Source organism: Vipera ursinii, assembly GCF_947247035.1.
Source record: "Vipera ursinii genome assembly, chromosome: 7".
NCBI classification, from domain to species: domain Eukaryota; kingdom Metazoa; phylum Chordata; class Lepidosauria; order Squamata; family Viperidae; genus Vipera; species Vipera ursinii.
In genome coordinates, this window is record NC_139521.1 from 8,359,356 (window position 1) to 8,386,200 (window position 26,845).

General features: G+C 42.3%; 1 long non-coding RNA gene across 1 annotated transcript in view; it reads right to left on the reverse strand.

Annotated features, from left to right (window-relative positions):
* Positions 1–214: 214 nt before the first annotated feature.
* The window catches only part of LOC310643496, a 49,894-nt gene continuing 23,263 nt past the window's right edge, over positions 215–26,845 (reverse strand). The window contains exons 2-3 of the long non-coding RNA XR_014493094.1: positions 10,200–10,323; positions 215–454 (exon numbers count right to left, since the gene is read on the reverse strand). This is a non-coding gene — a long non-coding RNA (uncharacterized lncRNA). The remainder of the gene's footprint in view (positions 455–10,199; positions 10,324–26,845) is intronic.

Sequence of the window (26,845 nt, forward strand, 5' to 3'; positions counted from 1 at the left end):
GCGGGAAACCTAGTTTCGGCGGGAAACCTAGGGCCAACCCCATTGGCTGTTCGCCTACCTGGCTAGGTATTTAAGGAGGCCAGGTAATCCTCATCTCTCAGTACGCTACCCCCTCCAATAAAGAGCTGAACACGTACTCCGGCTGGCGTCTCTTCCTTGCGTCGGACCCACTACACAACATGAAGAAACTCGAAACAAGCTTAAAGAGGTCTGAAATAGCTTCATATCATGTATGTCCTTTTTTAAAAAAAATGATCAAAAGACCAACTGTTCAGGAAGAGGGCGATTCTTTCGTTTTGCTTCTTGATCGTTCTTCCTCTCTTTTCCCAAGCCGCCCTCGCTAACGAATGCTTTAATCTCTGTCCTACTAAAGGCCTTTCCTGGATTGGATCTGTCTTCAGAAGAGTGTTATTTTTCGTGGAGGCATCTATACATCAGTCACTGACCTCTGAGCCTGGAACAGCAACGGAAAGAAAGGCCGTTAAAAATCTGCCAAAGGCGGATTTCCCCCCCCCCCCTGTGTTAGAAGGAATTTGTAAAGCACAGGGATCAATGTACCAATTTATCACGAAGAGCAGTGTGCTAACATCTCCACAGGGCACCCTTCAAAGATCAATTGAATATTCTAGCCAGTACAAAGATTATCTTTGAATTATTAACAGAGGACATAGAGAGAGAAAAAATTGAAGCGCTTGTGTGGAAAATGAACTGTTTCTCTTCAGCTTTATGACAGGGCCTTAATTCAAACCCATCAAATTTCAAGGCTGGATGCAAATCTAGCTGGAAATTATTGTATACATTTTCTTACAATGACCTAGGCTACCCACAGGGTCGGAAAGCAAACCACAGTTCTCCTGGAAAGCTAAGCCATCTCTGACTTATACGTTAGAAACTCCTTGGAGATTTCCTTTGAACTTCAACCAAGAAAAATCCTGTCTTATAAATAATGGAATTTGTTGATTGGCTGACAGACTGGGTCAATATTAGTTTTGGCAAGGCAGCCTGGATGCATTTGCTCGAAGAAATCCGCTGGTCACAGAGCTAAAACTGTTATGTCAGTATGGTTTCTTTTTGTTGGAGCGATGCTAAAAGAAAGAATCGTTTCCAAAGCTACTTCCAGAATTTAACCTAAAATTTGGCCTCCCTTCCTAAAATGTTATTTTATAGCTTTCTTTCTGGAACACACTATCTTTCTTGCATATTCTTTCATGCCTTCCGACTTAACCAAAGGTTGAATCCCTCTTTTGGCAACTTAGAATGTGACGATTTCCATTCAATGCCAGTTGAAATGGTAAACTGATTAGATCACTTCTATTAAAGCTATGAGAGATGAAGGGCCTTCCCCGCCAACATACTTCCACAGGAGCAGGAAACAAAATAAGGCTGAAAGAAATTGAGGGGCTTTAGATTTTCCTAAATGGAGGGCAAGTGGGTTGAAGAAATACTCGATCACAAGAGCATCAGATTTCTGTTCAAGTGGTAAACTCCAAAGCACACTTCAGAAAAGGCAGGCACAGCCACACTTCTCTGTGCATTTATGATTCACCTGTGGAGATGGTTACCAGCATCAAAGTCCTGGGTGTGCAGCTAACGAGTAGGCTGGCTTGGTCGCTCAGCAGTGAGAAACTGGTGAAGCGGGCACAGCAGCACCTGCACTTTCTGTGTCGCATGAGAAAAGCTCATCTTCCTTCCCCTGTCCTGACCACTTTCTACAGGGGGATGATCGAGAGCATCCTGTCATACAGCATCACAGTCTGGTTTGGAAGCATCCCTGCTTCAGACAGGAAGGCGGTGCAGAGAGTGGTGAGGACGGCCGAAAAGATCATTGGCAGTTCCCTCCCTTCCATCCAGGACATAGCGCAGAAGCATTGTTTGAGCAGGGTCCACACGATTGTCTGGGACACTACACATCCTCTTCACAACCTGTTTTCCTTGTTACCTTCTGGAAGAAGACTTCGTGGTATCCGAAGCAGAACAAACAGATTCTGTCACAGCTTTGTTCCATACAGTATTAACCTTGTGAACTTTCAAGCTTCCACTTTCCATTATGTATTCAAGATGAACAGCGAATAATATTTATATGTTGCTTATATGTAAGGGTATAAGTCTATACGTAAGTTGTATATAGTATGTTTTGAATGTGTGTTATGTATGTGTACATTATGAGAGGAAGCAAGTAAATTTCATTTTTAACATGTGTCGTTGTGCCCACAGGAAAAAAATGACAATAAAGGTTATCTATCTATCTATCTATCTATCTATCTATCTATCTATCTATCTATCTATCTATCTATCATTACATAGATAGATAGATAGATAGATAGATAGATAGATAGATAGATAGATAGATTCATTCATTCATTCATTCATTCATTCATTCATTCATTGATATCCTAGAGGAAATCAACCCTGACTGCTCTTTAGAAGGCCAGATCCTGAGATGGAAACTTAAATCCTTTGGCCACCAAATGAGAAGGAAGGACTCACTGGAGAAGAGCCTGATGCTGGGAAAGGTTGAGGGCAAGAGAAGAAGGGGACGACAGAGAATGAGGTGGCTGGATGGAGTCCCTGAAGCAGTAGGCGTGAGCTTAAATGGACTCCAGAAGATGGTAGAGGACAGGAAGGCCTGTAGGAACATTGTCCATGGGGTCGCGATGGGTTGGACACGACTTCGCAACTAACAACAACAACAATCTATCTATCTATCTATCTATCTATCTATCTATCTATCTATCTATCTATCTATCTATCTATCATTCTATCTTGTGTTCCTGAGAGCTCAGTTAAAACATCACAACAAAAAAAGACCTGGTGCCATCTATTACGACCACGTGGAATATTATCTTTGTGTCAGGACCCACCCCAAACCACGTCTTAGGAAGACAAAATTCTTGGAGTCAAATCTATTCCAAAAAGAATCTTTACTATGACATACTTGGTTGTAGGAAACGAGACAGGACTTAATATTATTCCACGAAGTAAACCCTTATAAAGAGTTCCCAGTTTAACCCCCCTTAACCCCATTTGGTCAGTCCCCCATCCTTTATCTCCTATCATCCCTCTCGTGGGAAAAAGGAACTTAGGACCCTTCATGTTTATTGCTCTCTTCCGTGACACAAGCCAGATGCTAGCCCCCCCTTTTGTTTCCCCAGTTCAAAAGGCTTCTCCTTTCCTTTGAAATGCCTAATACTGGTTCAATACACATCTATTCTCTTCTCTTCGGGAGATGGCAGAATCCATGGAATAATGTTTGAAACATTCCATTTATGAATATGATATAAATGGATTCTGACACTTTGTCCTATATGCAATGAAACAGCTCCTTTGCTAAGTTACTCTTTTTGTCATATTTCCCGAAGTTTGAAGATATTCTCTTCCAGCTCAGTCCTTGACATCAGCCCTGTGTTCATCACAATGGTTTAGTTCAGCTCTCAGGAACAGTAAATAAAGTTGGGAAAGATTTCTGGATTATGGTTTATGTATTAATCTTTTAGCATATGCAGCATTTGGCTCGGCTGGTGGAGGGGAATGAGTGGCAGAACCTGAGAGGGGGAGACAAGAGAGGGATCAGCCTAAAATCTCTACATAGCCACAAGTGGATTGTCCAATCACACACACACACCCTTGAATGTCATTGAGCTTCATCTAACTCCTAGCAAGTGCTAACAGCTAGTTGAGAAGATTGATGTGCTTAGGCATGAATAACAATAAATCAGTTTAATTAGACCATCATATGTGGGCTCAAAGGGTCTGGTAACCCTAGAATAGAGTAGAGCTGGAAGGGATCTTGGAGGTCTTCTAGTCCAGCCCTCTGCTCAAGCAGGAGAACCTATACCATCTCAGACATGTGACTGTCTTCTTTAAAATCTCCAGTGATGGAGCACCCACGATTTCTGGAGGCAAGCTGTTCCACTGGTTAATTGTCCTCACTGTCAGGAAGTTTCTCCTTAATTCCAGGTTGCTTCTCTCTTTGATCAGTTTCCATTATTTCTTGTCCTGCCCTCTGGTGCTTTGGTGAATAATGTGACCCCTTCTTCTTTGTGGCAGCCTCTCAAATACTAGAATACTGCTATCATGTCTCCCCTATTTCTTCTTTTCTTTAGACTAGCCAAACCCAAGTCCCGCAGCCGTTCTTCGTATGTTTTAGTCTCCAGGCCTTTGATCATCTTAGTTGCTCTTCTCTGAATTTTTTTACAAACTCTCAGCATCTTTTTAGTGATATGGTGACCAAAATTGGATGCAGTGTTCCAGATGAAGTCTTACTACGGTTTTATAAAGCGGTATTAATACTCTGCATGATCTTGATTCTATGCCTCTGTTTATACAACCCAGGATTATATTAGCTTTTTTGGCTGCTGCTGCACACTGCTGACTCATAGTCAAGTGATCATGCACTAGGACTCCAAAGTCCCTCTCACAGTTACTGTTTTTGAGGCAGGTCTTGCCTAATCTGTACTTGTACCTTTGATTTTTCCTGCCTAAATGTAAAACTTTGCTTTTCTCCACATTGAAACTCATTTTGTTGGCTAGGGCCCATTGTTCAAGTTTGTCAAGATCTTTTTGGATCCTGAGTTTGTCTTCTGGGGTGTTGGATACTCGTACCAGTTTGGTGTCCTCTGCAAATTTGATGAGTTCCCTTCAATTCCATCATCTTTTATGAAGATATTGAAGAGTAGTGGGCCTAAGACGGAACCTTGTGGTATCTCACTGCTTACTTGTCTTCATGTGGATGTAGTGCCACTGAGTCCTTGTGTGTGTGTGTGTGTAGGGGGGGTCTCCAAAGCTCTGTGAAGTGCAAAAATCATCCCAAATTGCAAATCATATGAATATATCTGCAAAGGAAAAAATGGTTGTGTTCATGGAGTCATCTGGAGTTTTCAGTTGGACAAAGCATTCATTTTATGTGAGAACCCATAATAAATGCTTAGATGTACTGTCTTAAATGTACTTTCTGTTCCTAAATTTGTAAATCATCCAGGGCACTAATATTAAGAAAGAAATCCAAAATTCCACTTAACAGACAACACCTTTATAGAGGTACCTAAACTATTACAAATTAGGGAGCAAATCAGAATTCATTAGGACCGGACGGCACAAAACACAGAGACACAAATAAGGATTTATATTAAGCCCAATATTTTTTTTAGCCCTATCCCCAAAAGGCAAATTCTATTAATTATATTTTGAGAAAATGCCAAATTACAAAAGGTGTCTCAATTATCGGACCATACTGAATCATGCTGTCAAAATATTCTGAATTCTGGTGAAAGAAATATTCGAAAAATATAAGGATGCAAAACCTAGGCCTTATGGGAAAAGGATATGAAAAGGAAGGACCAGAGATGAATATTCCCGCTCCTGGGAAAACACAAACACACACATACACAAAGGGGGGGAGAGAGAGAGGGAGAGAGGTAGAGGGAGAGAGGGGGAGAGGGAGAGAGAGAGAGAGAGAGAGAGAGAGAGGGAGGGAGGGAGGGAGGGAGAGAGAGAGAAAAGGAGGGAGGGAGAGAAAGGGAGAGAGGGAGGAAGGAAGAGAGGGAGGGGGAGAGAGAGGGGGGAGGGAGAGAGGGAGGGAGAAAGAGGGGGAGAGAGAGAGGAAGAGAGGGAGAGAGGAAGAGGGAGAGCGAGAAAGCAAAAACCCCTTTAGTATTAAAGTGGTCTTGAGCAATCACCTCTTTGAAGGCTTATAATTCTAAGTCTCAGCCCAAACAGATTATTCTCGTTTGAGAATGGGAGAAATGGCCAAATGGTAGGTAAAAGGATGAAGTCTTCTGAATGACTTCATCTACAGTAGCCGTGAAATTACCATAATGAACAATGCGCGTTGCTCATCAAAAAGTCCAACGGTAAACACCCTTCTCTTGCAAATTAAAATGGAGTTACAACTTTAATGCCCATGAACAGCAGGTGAAACCTGTTTCCTCAATTTAATGCCCTCTAGATGTGGTTAAAACCGCCCATGAAGTTGACTTCTGATGGAAATCCTGAATCTGGCTCCCAGTTTGTGATAAAAAATAGTTCCCATTGGTAGATTCTGGAGTTTTTTTGTTTGTTTTTACTGTAGTGAAGATACAAGATCAAAGTTTTTGACAAGATAATAGACCAGAATTAGGGCTTTTCCCCATTTAGAAATAAGAATCAGGACCGTATCTTACGTTGCAGCTCAGGATTTATTGCTCAAGCCTATAGACAAGAATTCTAGTCAACTAAATTCAATATCAAATTGGCACCAGACTTCCGGAGGAAAAGAGGGGAACCTGCCCCACTTTACATCGGGGAGAGGGGGGCTGTGTGGAGAGAGTCTCCTCCATTAAATTCCTGGGAGTCTACCTCTGTGAAGATCTTACCTGGAAAGTCAATACAGCCCAGGTGGCCAGAAAGGCCCAACAGAGGCTTCACTTCCTCAGGGTCTTGCGGAAGAACAGGGTAGAACAACAGCTAATGACCTTCTTTTACCGGTCTACTATAGAGAGCGTCCTCTCGTATGGTATTGTGGTCTGGTATGCTGGTCTGACAGCCACGGATAGGAAAATATTACAGAGGGTGGTGAGCACAGCACCAGACATCATGGGCTGTCCCCTGACACCACTGGATGACATCGCCAGGGCCCGCTGCCTTGGAAGAGTGAGGAAAATTCTCAGGGACGACTCGCACCCTGGTCGGTACCTCTTTACTCTCCTACTATCGGGTAGGAGATACAGGAGTATAGCCAGCCATACCAACAGGCTGAAGAACAGCTTCTATCCATGGGCTGTCAGGCTCTTGAACGAGAAATAAATATGTATGATTGACATACGAGGCCGGTGTGTTGTGCAATTAGCTCACATGGTGTAACAAGATGGTGGGCTTGTTGTCGATGTGAGTTGGGGGGGGGGACACGAAGGGAGGCCCAGCCAATCTCAGTGTATACATGTTGTACTTTGACAATAAAAGGTTCATTCATTAAGAGAACTCAAGATGAGTTGGAGTTAACACCATTTGTGGAAACCATAATGAGTCTAGGCTTATGACTCATTTACCTCTGCCTACCAGCTCTGCCTGCTCCACAAATACATCCATAAAAGATTTTTTTAAATGTATCTGTGGCCTTTATCCCAAAAGTGGGAGAAGCTTAAATCACCCTTAGCTGTACCAATATTAAAATAGCATCTCCATCTTTCTTCTAACACCACCCAACGGCAGCCTCAAGGGGTATAAAATCTGTTAAGCTTAGCAACCAATTACCTTGATGAGAAGTCGGGTAATTGGCAAGGACTTGAAACAGAGGCAGTCAGGAGGAGGCAGGGGATGCCAAGGGGCGGCAAGTGGCATGTCGGCACACATCTCAGCTGACTCGAGATGGGCGGATAGACTTCAATTCTGCAGTGGGGGAAGGCCCTACGTTATCCCAGGGAAAGGTCACCTCCCATGGTGGGGATTCAGCCAGTTTGCACTAGTTCGGCAGAACCAGTAGCTAATCTTTCGTTGCCCAGGCCCAGAATGGACTTCCGGAAGTGGCATCCACGCACATATTTGTTCATATATTTGAATCCCACCACGGGTCATCTCTCTGCAACTAAGGTCCTTGGTTGGAGAAAAAGGGAAATGGAGGAATGATGACTTAAGAACAGCAGTGACCACTCACACAGGGAAGGAAGGGGGACAAAAGAGAAGTTCCTTGGGCCAAGAATGTTGGTACTATAGGTCTCACACAGGAAGTTCAGGAAAAAAACTCCAAGCCCACAGGATTTCCTATTTGTGATTCTGAAGAAATCTAGCTTTTGTGATTAAAAGCAAAAACACATAGCGTCTCTTTAGCAGGGGTCCCCAAAACGCCAAAGGCATAGAACTGTTATTCGGTTTATGCATCTTGTAGATCAGGGAGGAGAAATTGAGGGCCTCAGCTCCCAGAATTCTTGAGCCAGCTCAGGTTGTAAAGGGGCCACCTTGTACATGGAGATGACAGTATGATAACTGGGATGACATTTTGTGCGTTCTCTCTTTTAAGGTAAAGGTTCCCCCACACATGCGTGCTAGTCGTTTCCGACTCTAGGGGCCGGTGCTCATCTCCGTTTCAAAGCTGAAGAGCCAGCGCTTGTCCGAGGACGTCTCCGTGGTCATGTGGCCGGCATGACTAGATGCCAAAGGAGCACGGAATGCTGTTACCTTCCCATTGTAGTGGTCCCTATTTTTCTACTTGCATTTTTACGTGCTTTCGAACTGCTAGGTTGGCAGAAGCTGGGACAAGTAACAGGCACTCACTCTGCTACGCGGCACTCGGGATTCGACCTGCCAAACTGCCAACCTTCTGATCGACAAGCTCAGCGTCCTAACCCACTGAGCCACCGTGTCCCCTCTCTTTTAGGATACCTGAAATACAGGTAGTCAGTGGTGGGATTCAAATATGGGAACAACCAGTTCTCTTTCTGGATGCTGCTTCCAGAAGTCTATTCTGGGCCTGGGCAACAACAAAATTAGCTACCAGTTCCGCCAAACTGGTGCGAACCGGCTAAATCCCACCACTGCAGGTGGTCCTTGCTTAACGATCGCTTAGCAACCATTCAACACTAGGATGGAACCCCACAAAAGGCACTTGCAAACTGGGTTTGAAGTTCTGACAGCTGCCGTCCCCTCCCCCCCAATCATATAATTGTATTTTGGGCACCCGGCAATCGGCTGACATTTGTTGGCATTTGCAGCATCCCGCCACAATTTATTTATTTCTTATTCTAATTTTTATTCACTTGTAACATAAAATAGGAAGATACAAAGGCAAATAATAGGGAACAAAGGCAGGGGAAAGGAAAAAAGAGAACAGGGGACTGGAGGCTAAAACATATAAGGAATGGTTGCTGGAATTGGGCATGTCTGGTTTAATGAAGAGAAAGACGAGAGGGGACATGATAGCAGTGTTCCAATATCTCAGGGGCTGCCCCAAAGAAGAGGGAGTCACTATGTACTTTCTTATCTAGAAAGAGTGCAGAGAAGAGCAACAAAGATGATCAGGGGACTGGAGGCTAAAACATGTAAGGAACGGTTGCAGGAATTGGGTATATCTAGACCATAGGTCTGCAACCCGCGGCTCTGGAGCCACATGTGGCTCCTTCAGACGTTTCCTGTGGCTCCCAGTTCTGTGCAGTCCAAAAAAAAAGTGGGACTAAAAAAGTTCAACCAATCAGTTCAAATATGCAGGGTAGGTGCATATCTCGCCTTGGCTCCACTCTTCAGTCAAACCCTGTTCTGCGCATGCGCACACATTTTTTGCGGCTCCCAGTTTTTCCTTTTGTGAGGGAACCAGTTCCGAGTGGCTCTTTCACTGTTTCAGGTTGCTGACCCCTGATCTAGACTAACGAAGAGAAGGATGAGGGGTGACATGATAGCAGTGTTCCAGAATCTCAGGGGCTGCCCCAAAGAAGAGGGAGTCAAGCTATTCTCCAAAGCACCTGAAGGCAGGACAAGAAGCAACGGATGGAAACTAATCAAGGAGAGAAGCAACCTAGAACGAAGGAGAAATTTCCTGACATTGGAACAATCTGCCTCCAGAAGCGGTGAATGCTCCAACCCTGGAAGTTTTTAAGAAGAGACCGGACAGCCATTTGTCTGAAATGGTATAGGGTTTCCTGCCTGAGCAGGGGGTTGGACTAGAAGACCTTCCAAGGTCCAGCAGGCATATACATAGAATGAAGGCTACTGCTAAGCTTGTAAGCTGCCCTTAGTCTTCAGAGAAGGGCGGGATATAAATGTAATAAAAATAAATAAAAAAATAAAAACTTTATTATTATTATTATTATTATTATTATTATTATTATTATTATTATTATTATTATTATTATTATTATTGGTATTGTTGGAGTTTTTCGTCATCATCATTATTATCTGAAGCAGTCATGTTCTTTTACATAAAGTATAAAAGCAGGAAACCTTTGACTACATTATTTTCATCTCTTCACCAGATATGGGGAGGGGGGAGGGCTGGGAATAAAGTTCCTGGTGCAACTGGAGCAGCGAGCAAAAAGGGTTGCAAGAATTCTTCTGTCCTTCAAGAATTCTCCATCAAAAATGTTTTCCCTAGCTGTTCTCATATGCGCCCCCAGCCAACTTGAGCTTCCAAACTATAAATAAGCCAGTTAGGCTGGGTGGAGCTGAAGGCCCTGGGGAATTTGTTAGAGAGAAGAGCCAAGAATGGAGAGGCTGAGATGAAGGATTTTTGATCTTACTAGCTAATTCTCCCTTGAAGGACCTCTTCATCCATAGCATTGACTTTCTCTTCCATAGAAGACATCTCGATGTTGGGATGACAATTCATCGACCTTCTAAGGCTTGAAGATAAATGAATTTGCCCTGTAAAGAAAAAACACCCAAACTAAATGTGATGTGATTAAGGAAGAATCCTGACAGAGTTGAATACTGGGCCCTGTCTAGCAAAATAAAGTTCAATGGGGAGAAAAGTAAAGGTCTACATTTAGGCAAGAAAATCCAAATGCACGGGTATGGAATAAAGGTGCCTGGCTCAATGGTAGCAACTGTGAGAGGGATCTCAGAGTCCTAGTGGACAATCACTTAAATATGAGCCAGCCGTGTGCTGCAGCTCCCATGCGCTCGTGACCTCCCGGTTAGACTACTGCAACGCTCTCAACATGGGGCTGCCCTTGAGGACCACTCGGAGGCTTCAACTGATGCAGAATGCAGCTGCACGAGTTGTTATGGGAGTTTCCCGATACTCCCGTGTAACACCTCTTCTCCGTGAGCTGCATTGGCTTCCGGTTGCCCTCCGGGTGAGATTCAAGGTGCTGGTAATGACCTATAAAGCCCTAAATGCCTTGGGCCCGGATTATCTAAGGGAACACCTGCTGCCGGCATCAACTTCCCATCGTCCTGTGCGCTCCCACAGGGAGGGCCTTCTCAAGGTACCGCCGGTTAAGGAATGCCGGCGGGTTATTCCCAGGGGAAGGGCGTTCTCTGTGGGCGCGCCAGCCCTATGGAACCAACTTCCCACGGAACTCAGGACTGCCCCCGACCTTCACTCATTTCGCTGGGACTTGAAAACCTGGTTCTTCGAGCTGTTTGGCCCAGACGGAGGGGTTTTAATTATTTAATTTAATTTAATTGGGTTTTAGTTTAACTTCAGGGACTGTAATTTAATCAATAGTTTTAATTGATTTTAATTTTGTATACTATGTATTTTAATTTTCCCTGTAAACCGCCCTGAGTCCTACGGGAATAGGGTGGTATATAAATTTAAATAATAAATAAATAAATAAATAATTTTTAAAAAGCCAATTTAACGGAGGGATAGAATCAAGATTAAGTGATGTGTTAATACCACTTTATAAAGCCTTGGTAAGACCAGAGATGGAATATTCCAATCAGTTTTGATTGCCGCGACTGCAGGCTAAAACAAATGAAGAACATTTGCAGGAATTGGGTATGTCTACGGTAGTTTCATGAAAAGGAGGACTAGGACTGACATGATAATAATGTTTTAATATCAAAGGGGCTGCCACAAAAAAAGAAGGTCAACCTACTCTCCAAAGCATCTGAAGACAGAACAAGGAGTAATGGGTAGAAACTAATCAAGGAGAGAAGCAACCTAGAACTGTGCTCCCGCATTGGAGGTATTTAGGAAGAGATTTGATAACCATTAGTCTGGAATGGCATAGGGTCTCCTGCCTGAGCAGGGGGTTGGACTAGAAGACCTCAAGGTTCATTCCAACTCTGTTATTCTCTTACTAGTAGGAAAATTAAGATCTCCTTTAAATCCATGTCTCTTTCCTGGCAACACTATGGAGGTTATTCTCCACTGCCTTGTCTGTAGTGTGTTTTTTTTAACTTCCCAATCTAACCCAACCATCTTAGGACATCCCTGAAGATCTGCCACCCAAATATTAACCAAGTTTGACAGATTGACCAGCTGTTCAAGTTTACCAGCCAAAGAAAATGAAGTGAGCAAATATACTCGAAATACTTCCACCGAAGTAGCAGATAAGAAGAGAGATTTGCAGGGATTATAAACTAGAGTGCCTCAAATCTTCAGTCCCATGCACACTTACCTGGACGTAAAGACTGTTGAGTTCAACAAGATTGTGTGGGCAAGCAGGAGATCATTCCTTCTGAGCAATGAGAGGAAAGTGCCTGTGAAATTGCGCCTTGAAGATGAAACAGCTGCCTCACAGCGCATTCCCTTAAAGCACATTGGGGCACCAGAAATAATGTTTTTCAAGCAATTTTAAATGGTGGACATGCTCCAAGTAATTAGTTACACATGTTTCTGGTGGTGCCCCAGGGTGAGCAAAACGCTGGAATGAGATCATAAATAGACCAAGTGTGGTTTTGCAAACTGACAACCACAGTACCCCAAATGTCCTGAAGGAAAAAAAAACTATTTGAATGTTTTAGAATATGGAAGTCATCACAAAAGGGGAAAGAAACTTAAGCTATCGCTTAGTTCTTCTAGGAAAGAATTATAGTCTAACAAGGGGGAATGCAACAACCACTCAACTCTCTTGAAGAGCTGGCAAAACAGAGGAGCTAGATTTACAATTGGTTAGCCTGAAAAGGCTCTTCTGACTTTTGGCCATGGTGGACCACGATAGCTCTGTTGCAGAAATGAGACAACGGTGTAAATTATTACATACATACAGTCAGGATACTACCCAAGATCCGAAACCTATTGTGGGAAGTCAGCCCCCCAGAGAAGGAAATATTAAAAGGGCAGAAAAATATATTTTCTCAAAGGATCTTAAAGAGGCAGAAAATCATCTCCAGTTTTTCTTAATAGCCCCAAGTCTCCCTCCCCCAAGCAGAAACCAGCTCTGTAGAAATGCAGATGTGATAATCCATTCAGGAAGGTTGTAGCCCTTTCAGCTAGAAGCTTAGGAAGACAAAGACACCTAAAATCTACATACCTCACCCAAACTCTAAGAAGAGGACATAATAGGATTAACCCACAGATGCCAAAGGGACACGGGTCAGAATACCTGACACAGGAAATACAAAGTCTCAAACAGAACAGGAAACAACTTCAAGAGACCCAGAGGGTATAAAAACCCACTCTCTACATGTGCTCGCTGTCTTTTCTTCCAAAGCCATCTTTCTGTCTGGCTCTCCTCTTCAATAAACTGCAACCTTCTTCCTAAAGCAGTCGCCATGTTGTTTATTCCCGGCTTGGACTGAACCATGAGGAAGACTTTTCCTTCAACACCACTGAGGGAAAAAGCTGCTCAAATTCTTTGTTGTCTGCGGTTCCATACGTATTTTTCTGAAAGCATGTTCTCATTGAACTTGGCTCTGAGTCATAATTTGCACTACTGACCAAGATTTAAGCTGACTCCCTGTTCTTTCTATCTCATGGTCCTATCTGAAGTAGATAATCACTGGGCTTATATATTAAGCTGAAGGCAGGATTCACACTAAATGACAAAGGATGATTTGTTTAACCATTGTTTTAAAAATACGGTAAATAACCAATGGCTAGGTTTCCTACAATATGTAAAGCAATTAGCCTTGGTGGAGCAGTGGGCTAATGCCTCCTTAAGTAACACCAGCTGCCTGCAATTAGTGCAGGTTCGCATCCCACCAGGCTCAAGGTTGACTCAGCCTTCCATCCTTCCCAGGTAGGTAAAATGAGGACCCAGATTGTTGGGGGCAATTAAGCTGACTTTGTAATAATGCCGCTTGGGTGTGTGAAAGCCCTAATAAGCAGGCATATACATAGAATGAAGGCTATTGCTAAGCACATTGATTTGTGCTTTAGATTGTAAGCCGCCCTGAGTCTTCGGAGAACGGCGGGATATAAATGGGATTAAAAAAAATAGAAATGATTGGGTTGCATAGCACCCTAAACTATATTCAAGTAAGCCACATTTGGACTTTATGCATAGCAGGACTCTGGAGAGAACTAATATTAATTCTAGCTCAGCAGGAGCCAAACATGTGCGTCCACCTTTCCTGATCAAGTTGTAAAGGAAACCTAGTTGTGCCTTCAGCCACAGCTACCCACAATCATGTCCTGCAGAATTTGGGTCAGCTTGGAAGCAGAATATGCCAGCCTTTAATTGAGCTCTTAATACTCCTCAGTGCAATTTGATAGTATGGCAGATTTGCTCATCAAGCCGAATTGCATGACATTTGAAAGAGTAGAAGTTATGGATCTATTCAAGGTTACTAGATGGCATCCAATATCTTCTCCAATGAGAGCATCATGAATAACCTTGAATGGGGGTTGTGCTTCCTTAGAACTTTCCCTTGCTGTAGTGAATAGTAAATTGATTTTAGGGGAACCCCCTTGGACTATAAGTCTAGCCAGATCTGAAGAAGTAGAGCGGTTTGGAGAAGATCACCATATCATCCTTGATTTATCTTGCAGAAGAAACAAGACTTTCACCTGGACATTGATCTGGACCAGGGGTCTTCAGACTTGGCCCTTTTATGACTTGTGGACTTGTGGACTTCAACTCCCAGAATTCCTCAGCCAGGCATGCTGGCTGAGGAATTCTGGGAGTTGAAGTCCACAAGTCATAAAAGGGCCAAGTTTGAAAACCCCTGATCTGGACTTATGGTCATTGAAAGTGCTGTCAACAAAAGACAAAGTTGTTATAGGTTATTAATATGTCATTTTGAGAGGCAAAGTTAAGGACTACATGGTCAGTGACCTCATTTTTACATGTGTTGTATCTAGGGCTTCAGTCAAAACCCTGTGGCTGCCATTTTGACTATTTTTACCTCCTCTGCCCCACCAGATTTGGTAACTTTACCAGAGGACAGCTTAGAAGAGATAGGGGTAAAATAAGCTTTTAAAAATATTTCTATGCACTACATTACCTTTTCTTACTTAAAAGCCACAATATCAACTCCACTCAAGTGTTTCAGACACAAAGACCTTTTTGGGGCCAAATATCTGCTTTCAGTTTTATAATAAATTCTGTTTTTTAATTCATGCTGGTTAGGATCAAGTGCAATCGATGTGCCAACTGAGGATGTGGTTACTGGGTAACATAATTTTCTGCAGATACTGTCCTGTCACGCATCCTAGTACAGGAAATGGGAAAAATTATGGGCTAAATCTATAAAATGTGCTCCAAGCTACAATCTAACATTTATACAAAATGTTTTACCGATGATAGCCTACTCTGTCAATAATCTCCATAATAGATAAATTGTACAGTAATGAATGTTGGAAATGCCAAGAAACAGAAGGAACATATTACACATGTGGTGCACATGTAAAAAAAACCCTCAAAAATATCTGTATAGAATGCAAAAAAAATGGAAATGAAATTTGTAATGAAATCACAACTTTTTAAATCAAGTACGTATAATCCCGGTCTGTATTGACAATAGTTACCATAATTTACTGAGATGCTTGCTCACGGCAGTGAGAATAAATTTTGTGCAGCATTGGTAAAGAAGTACAATTCTGACAAGATCTGATTGGGAACTGAAGTCTGGAGAATGTGCAACAGTGGCAAAGTTGACATCCTCTAATCGCAACAAAAGTTTAACTCAATTCTAACAAGAATGATTCCCACAGTATGCAAAATATTATGCAGGCTGGCAAATATAAACAGTTACATTTTCTCAGGGGGCCTAAATGCTTATAAACACCACAGCCAATAAAACTCAGAAGGAGGAGAAAGTTAGAAACCAAGTAGTATTTTTAACTTTTATTTTGTTATTGTTTAATTTGCTCATTTTTTTTCCAAATATGCATACACAATGATAAGTAACAACACATCGAAGACCTCAATATTATTAAGCTTGAGATATTAAGTTTTCTACATTCATTAACAATTTAATACCGTTTGCAGGTGTTTATCAGTGCCACATCCAGCTTTAAATGCAAAATTTCAACCCCCTAATGCTTATCAAGACAAACATTTTAGAACTCAGACTTCATATTAACATCAACTTCTTTTCTTTACCTTTAAAGATTGAAATCATCTAAACATCAGGATGTTAATAAACTCCAGTCAACACTGAATCCAAATGAAACAATATACTTCTTGTTTTATAATAATATTTAAAAAAACCCAATACATAGGAGGGGTAAAATCTGTTATTAGCTCTACATCAGAAGTCTCCAACCTTGGCAATTTTAAGACATATGCATTTCAGCTCCCAGAATTCCCCAGCCAGCCATACTGGCTGGCTGTGGAATTCTGGGAGTTGAAGTCCAAATGTCTTAAAGTTGTCAAGGTTGGACACTCCTGCTCTAAAGGATGGAGGTAACTTACTTCCAGCCAAGGTAATTTTAAGACTTGCACGCTGAAGACAGATAACAAGGCAAAATCAATAAACCAAAATGAATTCCTCCCGTCTTTACAATGTAGCCACGCAAGCTTATTAATTCTACTTAGCTTGTTTTAGGTGTTTAATGCCTGTACTTGTAACCTGAAAGTATTTCTCAACAGAAATAAACCAACAATTCTCTGCAAGTTCTTTGGCAATATAGAATATAATCACTATATATATAGCGACTCTAAATATTAAGCCCATGGGCTTCCTAGTAGACATCGTTCCACGCCTAATATAATGGTGCATTTCTTTAGATAAATTAACTGCCTTAATTAATCCAAACATCGTCACCTAAACCCATCAGGGTGATAGACATCAAGGAGTCTTCATAATTTCTCTTTTTTTTTCCTTTCTACAGGACTTCTTGGCACCCTCACCAAGGGCCTCTTACTACACTTCCAGAAGAGCAATTTAACAACACAAACTCGGTGCTATTAATAATGGAGGTAAAGAAAACTCCAGATATATTTAGCATAAGCATTTCAAAGCCCATATGGGCCTTCCTTTAATGTGTTGAAGGAAAAGTCTTCATCATGGTTCAGTCCAAGCCGGGAATAAACAACATGGCGACTGCTTTAGAAAGAAGATTGCAGTTTATTGAAGAGGAGAGCCAGACAGGAAGATAGCTCTGGAAGAAAAGAGAGAGAGCACATGTAGGGAGTGGGTTGTTATATCTTTTTGAGCCTTTTGTTTGGAGTTGTTCCTGTGGCATGAACTTTGACCTGAGTCTGAGTGTGCCTTTCTGGTATTCTGATGGTGGTGGGTTAATCCTATTATGTCCCAAAGGTCATATCCTGCTTGCCTGTGGCTGTGGCTGATGACTCTTAAATTTTTGGTGTGGATTCTAGGGATCATTCTTCCTAATCCCAGTTTCCAGTCTTTCTGACAAGATTATCACATCTGCAATTCTGCAGACTTGGTTTCTATTTGGGACAGAGAGACTTGGGGGCGGGGTTGGATTCTGCTTTTAAAATCCTTTAGTGAAATATATTCTGCCCTTTTAATATTTCCTTCTCTAGGGGGCTGACTTCCCACAAATGGAAGCGGATTAATCTGAGCCATACGTGAACCAGCAGCCACGTTTTTGTCTTCCAGGATCTTTCATTAGAAAGGTTAAAATGAAAAATGAAATGCATGTTATATAAGCGATTCTCCCCACCTTTAAGTGGGGGAGTCACACCCTTTTTGTCAAGTTCAAACAGATTGTGTATACAAAAGCGCCCAAATTTAGTCCCATTGAATAAAGTACAAATAACAGAGATGGAAGAAAGTGCAGTCAGGGTTTTTCTGTGGCTATTCACAAGCTCTGGAATAAAATTGGTGTATAAATATTTTAATGGCAAAAATGTTATTTTTTGTAAAAGGGGAGGATAATCACACACAAATGGTAAAAGCAGATTTCCTCCCCACCCCCTTTGAGCATTATGCGTTTTTCCTCTTGAGACTGTGCAAATTACCCCAATGATTATAATCTTATCACTGGAATCTGCAATCGATCACTTCAAAGACTTAATCCAATTAGCCACCCGGACACAATAAAGATGTTGAGACTCTAGAAATTGTCCAGAAAAGAGTAACAAAGAATCTGGAGACTAAAGGGTATGATGAACGGTTAAGGGAACTGGATGTGTCTAGTCTAATGAAGAGATAGACTAAAGTGATCATGATAGCAATTGTCCAGTATTTGAGGATCTTCACAGAGAAGAAAGGGGTCAACCTGTTCTCCAAAAGCGCCTGACAGTGAGACAAGAAATAACAGATGGAAACTTATCAAGGAAAGATCCAGTCTAGAACATACTAGAAGATTCTCAGGGATGACTCACACCCTGGACGGTATCTCTTTACTCTCCTACCATCCAGTAGGAGATATAGGAGTATAGCCAGCTGTACCAACAGGCTGAAAAATAGCTTTTATCCGTGGGCTGTTAGGCTTTTAAATGGGATATAATCTCTGTGAACTTATGCAGAATTGACTTGGGAGGCCGGTGTGTGGTATAGTTGGTTCACATGGTGTGGTAGGATGGAGGGTTTGTTGTCACTGTGTGTTGGGGGGAGAGAGCACGGGGGGAGGCTCAGCTAATCTCAATCTACACATGTTGTACTTTTGACAATAAAGGTTTATTTATTTATTTATATGAGAAAGAACAACTTAAAATTGTAAGAACAATTTATCAGTGGAACGGCTTGCCTCCAGAAGTTGTGGGTGCTCCAACACTGGAGCTTCTTAAGAAGAGATTGGAAAGCCTTTTGACTGAGCAGGGGGCTGGACTAGAAGACCTCCAAGGTCCCTGTTATTCTACGTTCTATTTAGATACATACAGAACAGGTAAGTTGGTTCGTTTTGGCTGTTTGTAACTTAGGAAGCAGGCTAAGTTGCGTTGTGTGAACCAAGATACTGAAACCAAACATATTTATTATCGAAGGAAAAGAGAACAAGAGTGTGTTCAAAGACCAACCAGATTCCTGCATAAGCTTTTGTGGGTCGCGCTTAATTTCATCTGCCATAATAAATTGTGGACTGAAGCCGACTTCATTTCAGGTTTGGGTCCAGAAAAAAATTACACCATAATAAATGTGTATTTTAACAAAAGTAAACAATGCAGCCTTGCCAAGCTCTCCTCCATCTAACTTTAATTCCCTTTTCAGAAGCGTTTAATTATTATTTTTTTAGAAAAAAGTAATAAATGGGAAACAACAATGCTATAATAAGCCACTGTTTCCCCCACCCCACAACCCGTACCTCACATACCCTGCAGCTCTGCTGTAACGTATAGCCCAACCGCTATCTCCTCTTTTGTGCATTGTGTCTCACAAGAGCATTTGAAGGAACATAAAGAAGACCAACATCTGCGGAGAGTCTCGGCCATCCAAGTCACAGTTGTCCCCAAGGGGCTTTTTCAAAAGGCAACTGGGCTGTGGTTTGTTTTTTTGTTTTTTTTTTCCCTTAAGGAAGAAGAGGAAAACGTTTCGTTTCTCATTTGTTTCTTGAATGAGAAAGGAAACGTTTTGTTCTTCCTCCTCAAGGAAAAAATAGCCCAGTCGCCTTTTGAAAAAGCGCCTTTGAGATACGTCTGTGGAGATCTCAGTCATCCAGGACATGGTTGCACCAAAGGGGCCTTTTCAGGAGGCAACTGGACTTTCTTGTTTTTCTTTGAAGACATTTCGCTTCTCATCCCAGAAGCTTCTTCAGTTCTGACTGGATGGTGGGGAGTGGAAGGATTTATACTCCTTGCAGACAGCTGGTCATTTGTCTTCTTTTAGAGAGTCGTTGAGGCCACTTGGAGATTGGTCTGTGTCCTCAGGGTTACCTGAGTGGAGCCTTCTTTGCTCCAAGATGTTTCCCTTTATTGTTGAAGAGAGGCGTAGGCTGTTGGGGATGAGTCTGTGTTGTCTGAATCTCTAACTGAAGCGCAAATGGTTCCTGTGGTCTGCCATGTTTTCTGGAAATCTGTTCACACTCCCGCACCATTCGAAGGGTGTTCATCCCAAACTGCACGGCTAAATGTCTATGGGAGATTCTCAGTCAATCCAAGGTGCTTTTTCAGGCTCCACGTACATTTGCACCGCTCAGGTGACCCTGAGGACACAGGTAAATCTCCAAGTGGCCTCAACGACACGCTAAAAGAAGGCAAAGGACCAGCTATCTACAAGGAGTATAAATCCTTCCACTCCCCACCATCCAGTCAGAGCTGAAGAAGCTTCTTGGATGAGAAGTGAGATGTCTTCAAAGAGAAAAAAAGTCCAGGTGCCTTCTCAAAAAGCACCTTTGGGACGCCTTGGAGATAAAGATAAGAAAACTGGGGGAGGCTAAAACATATAAGGAACGGTTGCTGGAATTAGGTATGTGTAGTATGTCTAGTCTAATGAAGAGAAGGACGAATGGGGACATGATAGGAGTGTTCCAATCTCTCAGGGGCTGTCGCAAAGAAGAGGGAGTCAAGCTATTCTCCAAAGCACCCGAAGGCAGGACAAGAAGCAATGGATGGAAACTAATCAAGGAGAGAAGCAACCTAGAACTAAGGAGAAACTTCTTGACAGTTGGAACAATTAACCAGTGGAACAACCTGCCTCCAGAAGCGGTGAATGCTCCAACAGTGGAAGTTTTTAAGAAGAGACTGGACAGCCATTTGCCTGAAATGGTTTCCTGGCTGAGCAGGGGGTTGGATTAGATGACCTCCAAGGTTGTTGTTGTTGTTGTTGTTGTTAAAAACAACCAAGCTCAGATACAACTCTACAAACATTCTCTTCTGTTGGAGGAAGACCAGGCTAGAGCAGCTTTGTTTTAACTCTATTGCATGTAGGTTGTGATGCAGCCGTTGTCATGTGTTGATTGGCTGTTTGTCTCCTATTGCCAGCATAGTCTTTGACCTGTGGTCAATAGTGTTGATTTGCAAAGTATGACACCATTTTTACTTCGTCTGTGTATTTTCTGGCAGTGTGCTACCCCCCACTCCACCCCACCCAAAGTGTGAACAGGGTTGTGATGTTGTATTTCCATCTAATAAGATCACAGAGGTTGTTTACATACGTCCTAGTTACTAGTTCACACCTAGTTATTTATAAAAGAGCCGCATACTTTTTTAAAAAAAAAATCAAATGTGTATTTCTTTTATTAAAAAAAATTAAGCAACATAACTTTGCTATGTTTGTGTTCCCCGATTGTGCCATTATCAGAATTTCTTGAAGGTGTTACATTACCATATTGAAGTTCCTTAGCAGTATAACAACAATCGAACCTCAGTTTACACAATGAGATATTTTCAGAAGAAGTAAACAGCAGAATACCTCATTTTAAAACTCTGACCGTATTTATGATGATTGATTTTTTTTTAATTACAGAAAGATTTCCAGGCGGAGGAAGGACATTAATAAACAAGAACTTTGCTTTAATGTCATTCCGCAGCATTATAAAGATTCTTTTTCCATTTAAATGACTGCTAGGAACAACCCCTGCCATCCAAAGCAATGATATTCATGATGGAAACGTACAGTGAGCAAAATGGAAATGTCACATTTGCTTATTCATTAATCAAATTTATGTAGCCACCTGTCTCACCACAATCAACTCTGGGCGGTGCCCAACCATCAGTTATACAATTAATGTTAAAGCAAACATACGAAAATATAAAAATCCGTATTAGCAAATGTAAAAACCAAAGCTCATATGTAAATCTTTTCCAGTAGATATTAGAAGACGTAGTTTAACTATTAAAAGGGACGCGGTGGCTCAGTGGGTTAGGACGCTGAGCTTGTCGATCGGAAGGTCGGCAGTTTGGCGGGTCGAATCCCGAGTGCCGCGTAGCAGAGTGAGCACCTGTTACTCGTCCCAGCTTCTGCCAACCTAGCAGTTCGAAAGCACATAAAAAATGCAAGTAGAAAAATAGGGACCACTACGGTGGGAAGGTAACAGCGTTCCGTGCGCCTTTGGCGTCTAGTCATGCCGGCCACATGACCACGGAGACGTCCTCGGACAAGCGCTGGCTCTTCGGCTTTGAAACGGAGATGAGCACCGGCCCCTAGAGTTGGAAACGACTAGCACGCATGTGCGGGGGAACCTTTACCTAGTTTAACTATTATGCTACCTTTTCTTTTTCTCTCTGCACTTTTTGACATTTATACTTAGGGAGAGGAGGTATATACTGTATAACATTTCCAGTAAAGATACAGATAGTTCTCGACTTATAACATTTTGTTTAGTGACCGTTCGAAGTTACAACGGCAGTGAAAAAAGTGGCTGATGACCATTTTTCAGACTTACGACCGTTGCAGCATTCCCATGGTCCGGTGATCCAAATTCAGCCGCTGGACAACTGACTCACATTTATGACGGTTGCCATATCCCGGGGTTCTCCTTTCGTGACCTTCTGACAAGCAAAGTCAGTGGAGAAGCCAGATTCACTTTACAACCATGTTGCTAACGTAACAAATTCAGTGATTCACTTAACAACTGTGGCAAGAAAGGTTGTTAAACAGGGCAAAACTCACTTAACAAATGCCTGTCGCTTAACGACAGATGTTTTGGGCTCCGTTTTGGTCGTAAGTCAAGGATTGCCTGTATAACAGCAGGGATTTAACTCTCTCTCTCCCTCTCTCTCTCTCTCTCTCTCTCTCTCTCTCTCTCTCTCTCTCTCTCTCTCTCTCTCTCTCTGTGTGTGTGTGTGTGTGTGTGTGTGTGTGTGAAGTAACTAGATATTCAGACTTTCAATAAAGAGCAGTGAAAAAACGCCCCCCCCCCCGAGGATTTCACCACAATTCTTTGAAAATCCCCTTCACACAAACACAGACCGTGTGGGATACATTACACAGCTTTAGGAAGGAATGATTTCTTGTTTATGTTAAGCTGCAGAAAGCTGCCAGCTGACTGCATTTGATTTGTAAAGAAAAACTAGCATTTCCTTCTGGCTTTGCAGTCTCTAAAAATGAAATGTTTCCAATCGATCCTGTTTCTAGGATTCCCCGGGGTTGCATGATGGATTTCATGTCATCCTAACCCACTAAGGAGACCACAGCAATTCTCTGAATGAATTCTCTAAGAATAATTATCTGGTACGTGGCAACTAAAGAGAACAACTAAATAATTCTTTCTCTTCCACTCTATTAGCGATGCCCGGGCATCTTGGCCCAAAAAGTCAATAACCACTGCTTCTTTTTTTGGGGGGGGGGTTCTTCAGATGTTGAAAGGCCATTTGTGTAATTAGTAGGACCATCTTTTATAAACCATACTAATTTCATCTGAAAAATACTGGCCAATGTTCATCCCCAAAGGACTAGAGAGGCAGATGTTTGGATGTTCTTGGGTGGACAACTGAGAACTTCCATATGTTTTGATCTGCAACCCTTATAAGGTCCGTGGAGATGCTAAATCATCCAGGTCATGGTTACCACAAAGGTGCTTTTCCCAACTTTTGAAAACATTTCGCTTCTTGTCCAAGAAACTTCTTCAATTCTGTATAACTGACTGGTGAAGAAGCTTCTTGGATGAGAAGTGAAAGTTTTACAAAAGAAGTAAAACAAGGAAGTCCAGTTGCCTTTTGGAAAAAGCATTTGGGGGACATGTCAGAGCGTGCACAGTCTTATTGGGCTGAGATAATTCAGGAGTAAACACAATAAACAGTGGTCTGTATTAAATGGTGGTTTATCTGACACTATCTACAAGATCATACACCAGGAACAATATACATACATGTGCTAATACAGCAGGATCCAACAAACCACAATTACAGCAGGAAACGGAAGACAGAGAACACATCAGCATAGCCTTCCCTTTATACAAAGGCTCTTAAAGAGACACAAACCCTGCTGAGTCATTCTCATCATTACATTACATCTTACATCTTACATTACATAAGCTGGTGAGCTGTTAAATCAATACCTTGGCAGGACATCCCTTGTAATCTTTTCTAGGGTTGGGGAGAGTTGAAGTCCACCACATCTGGAGGAACCACGTTACTTATTACTACTCTCAACTCTAAAGGTCATTTCCTCGTTGCTATACAAATGGTGCTTTCAATAACCCCCCCCTTTCCTGTCATTCAGGTTTGATCAATTTTGCAATCCTTTCTTGGGAATGGTAGTTTAAGTCTGAACCATCCGGAGTCATTAGGGTTGTTCCCCCTGTTACATCCAAAATAGGTGAGAGTAAGAGTTCTGAACTCTTAATTTATCCGATTTAGCCAGTGTGGTTTTAAGGATCCAGGTGATTGCTTCACTTGCTGAAAAGTTCCTTAGTCTAATCAATCTTTGTAGAGAGCTGCAAGGATGAGGTCTCCTACTGGGTTTTCCTGAACGGCTTGGAGGAATTGTGAACTATAAATTTAGCAAATCTTCAGATTTTTCTAGCTGTTTGCCCTATTTTATATGGGATTTTCCCCGCTGGTTTTTCCAAAAAAAGAGCCTCCCTATTAGTCATGAAGCATGAACGTGGGCCAAGCTGGAGGGAAAGCAAAAAATGAACTCACAAAAAGGCAATTCTTTCCTGTAATTTATAGCACTCAAAGTTGCCTGAGGAAAAATAAAAATGTAAATGGTTTCCATATGGCTAAATACCTCTAGTGAGAAGGTCTGTACAGTATGTAGCCATTGAATCTGCAATTATAGGAGCAGCTGCCAAGTCCTTTGATTCCACATATTTATTTTGTTGTTGTGCATCTTTGTGTACCTTTGCAATATTTGGTGATTTCTGCTGAGCTACTAGAGCAGGGGTAGGCAACCTTGGCTCTTTTATGACTCGCGGACTTCAACTCCCAGAATTCCTGAGCCAGCATAGCTGGCTCAGGAATTCTGGGAGTTGAAGTCCGCGAGTCATAAAAGAGCCAAGGTTGCCGACCCCTGTACTAGAGGATTGCTGAGGTGGGTGGAGGAAGGAAGAAATATTTTAGATCAAGGAAAAAATCTCTCATGGAAAAAAAAGCTAGAAAATGTAAACACTTACGCGTATGTGTGTAGTGAAATAGGACAGTTATAAAAGATTAGAACATATATTTTCCTCAGAACTGGCATTTCGAGAGAGAGCCGAGCTTCTGAAAGATAGAAGTAGAATCAAAACTGTTTTAAAAGAAACGAATATTTCTGAATGAGCTCGACTTACCTGACAGATGGGAACTGATAAACAGAGCGGGGACAGAGGTAAAGCTGGTGGAATGTAGCTTGCTAAATTCCAAGGTACAAGAGGACAGAACAAGAACAAGAGGGATAGAATCGAGATCATGTGAAGTGTTAATACCACTTTACAATGCCTTGGTAAGGCCACATCTGGAATACTGCATCCAGTTTTGGTCACCACAATGTAAAAAAGATGTCGAGACTCTAGAAAGAATACAGAGAAGAGCAACAAAGATGATTGGGGGACTGGAGGCTAAAACATATAGGGAACGGTTGCTGGAATTGGGTATGTGTAGTTTAATGAAGAGAAGGACGAGGGGGGACATGATAGCAGTGTTCCAATATCTCAGGGGCTGCCCCAAAGAAGAGGGAGTCAAGCTATTGTCCAAAGCATCCGAAAGCAGGACAAGAAGCAATGGATGGAAACTGACCAAGGAGAGAAGCAACCTGGAACTAAGGAGAAACTTCCTGACAGTTAGAACAACTAACCAGTGGAACAACCTGCCTCCAGAAGCGGTGAATGCTCCAACACTGGAGGTTTTTAAGGAGAGATTGGACAGTCATTTTTCTGAAATGGTGTAGGGTTTCCTGCCTGAGCAGGGGGTTGGACTAGAAGACCTCCAAGGTCCCTTCCAACTCTGTTATTCTATTGTATTCTGTTCTGTTCTATTCAGAAGAAATGGATAGAAGATCATTAAAGACTGATCCAATCTAGAATTAAGGGGGGAAAAACATTCTGACAGTGATAACAATTAACCAGTGGAACAGCTTGCCTCCAGAAGCTGTGGGTGCTCCGTCACTGGAGGTTTTTAAGAGGACGGTGGGCAGCCATTTGTCTAGAATGGGATAAGGTTTCCTACCTGTGCAGGGGGTTGGACTAGAAGACCTCTGAGGCCCTTCCAACTCTGTTATTCTGTTAAAAGACTGGAATGTGGTGGAGAAGAAACAGACGCATTTTGACCTAGAAGAGTTGGGTTTGTTCAAAGAAGACAGAAGACACAATTTCAGGAAGACAACTGAATCGTGGGATTGATAGAGGGAGTTGCAAACCATCCAACCAGGAGAAACGGAGATCTCCTTTGCTGGTACAGAGAGTCCTCAGCTTACAACCATTCATTCAAAGTTACAACGGCATCAAAAAATGGTCATTTTTCAACATTTACGACTGCTGCTTCAGCAACCCCACGGTCAGGTGATCAAAATTCAGACACTTGGCAACTGGCCAAGTGCATTTAGGATAGCTGCTGTTATGTATTGGGCTCAATTGTAACACCACGTGGTAAGCTGGAGCTAGCTAACAGCTCCCAGCAACTCAGACACCCCGTCTCCGGTGCTGCTATTGGCTGCCCCTAGGCGGCAATGGGTTGCTTTAAACCTATTGGCTGCCACCTAGGGGCCAGGCTATAAATTGCTGCAGGCTGCAGCTCAGTTCCTCAGTTCAGATCCTGCAAGGAAATAAACATGACCATTGCTGAACTCACTCGCCTCGTCTTCATTCCTGCGCAACGAACTCACTACACAAAGTTGCCATGTCTCTTTTGCAACTTTCTGACAAGCAAAGTCAATGGGGAAGCCAGATTCACTTAACAACTGTTGAAGGAAAAGTCTTCATCATGGTTCAGTCCAAGCCGGGAATAAACAACATGGCGACTGCTTTAGGAAGAAGGTTGCAGTTTATTGAAGAGGAGAGCCAGACAGAAAGATGGCTTTGGAAGAAAAGACAGCGAGCACATGTAGGGAGTGGGTTTTTATACCCTCTGGGTCTCTTGAAGTTGTTTCCTGTTCTGTTTGAGGCTTTGTGTTTCCTGTGTCATGTATTTTGACCTGTGTCCCTTTGGCATCTGTGGGTTAATCCTATTATGTCCTGTCTTAGAGTTTGGGTGGGGTATGTAGATTTTGGATGTCTTTGTCTTCCTAAGCTTCTAGCTGGGGGCCTCCAACCTTCCTGAATGGATTATCACATCTGCAT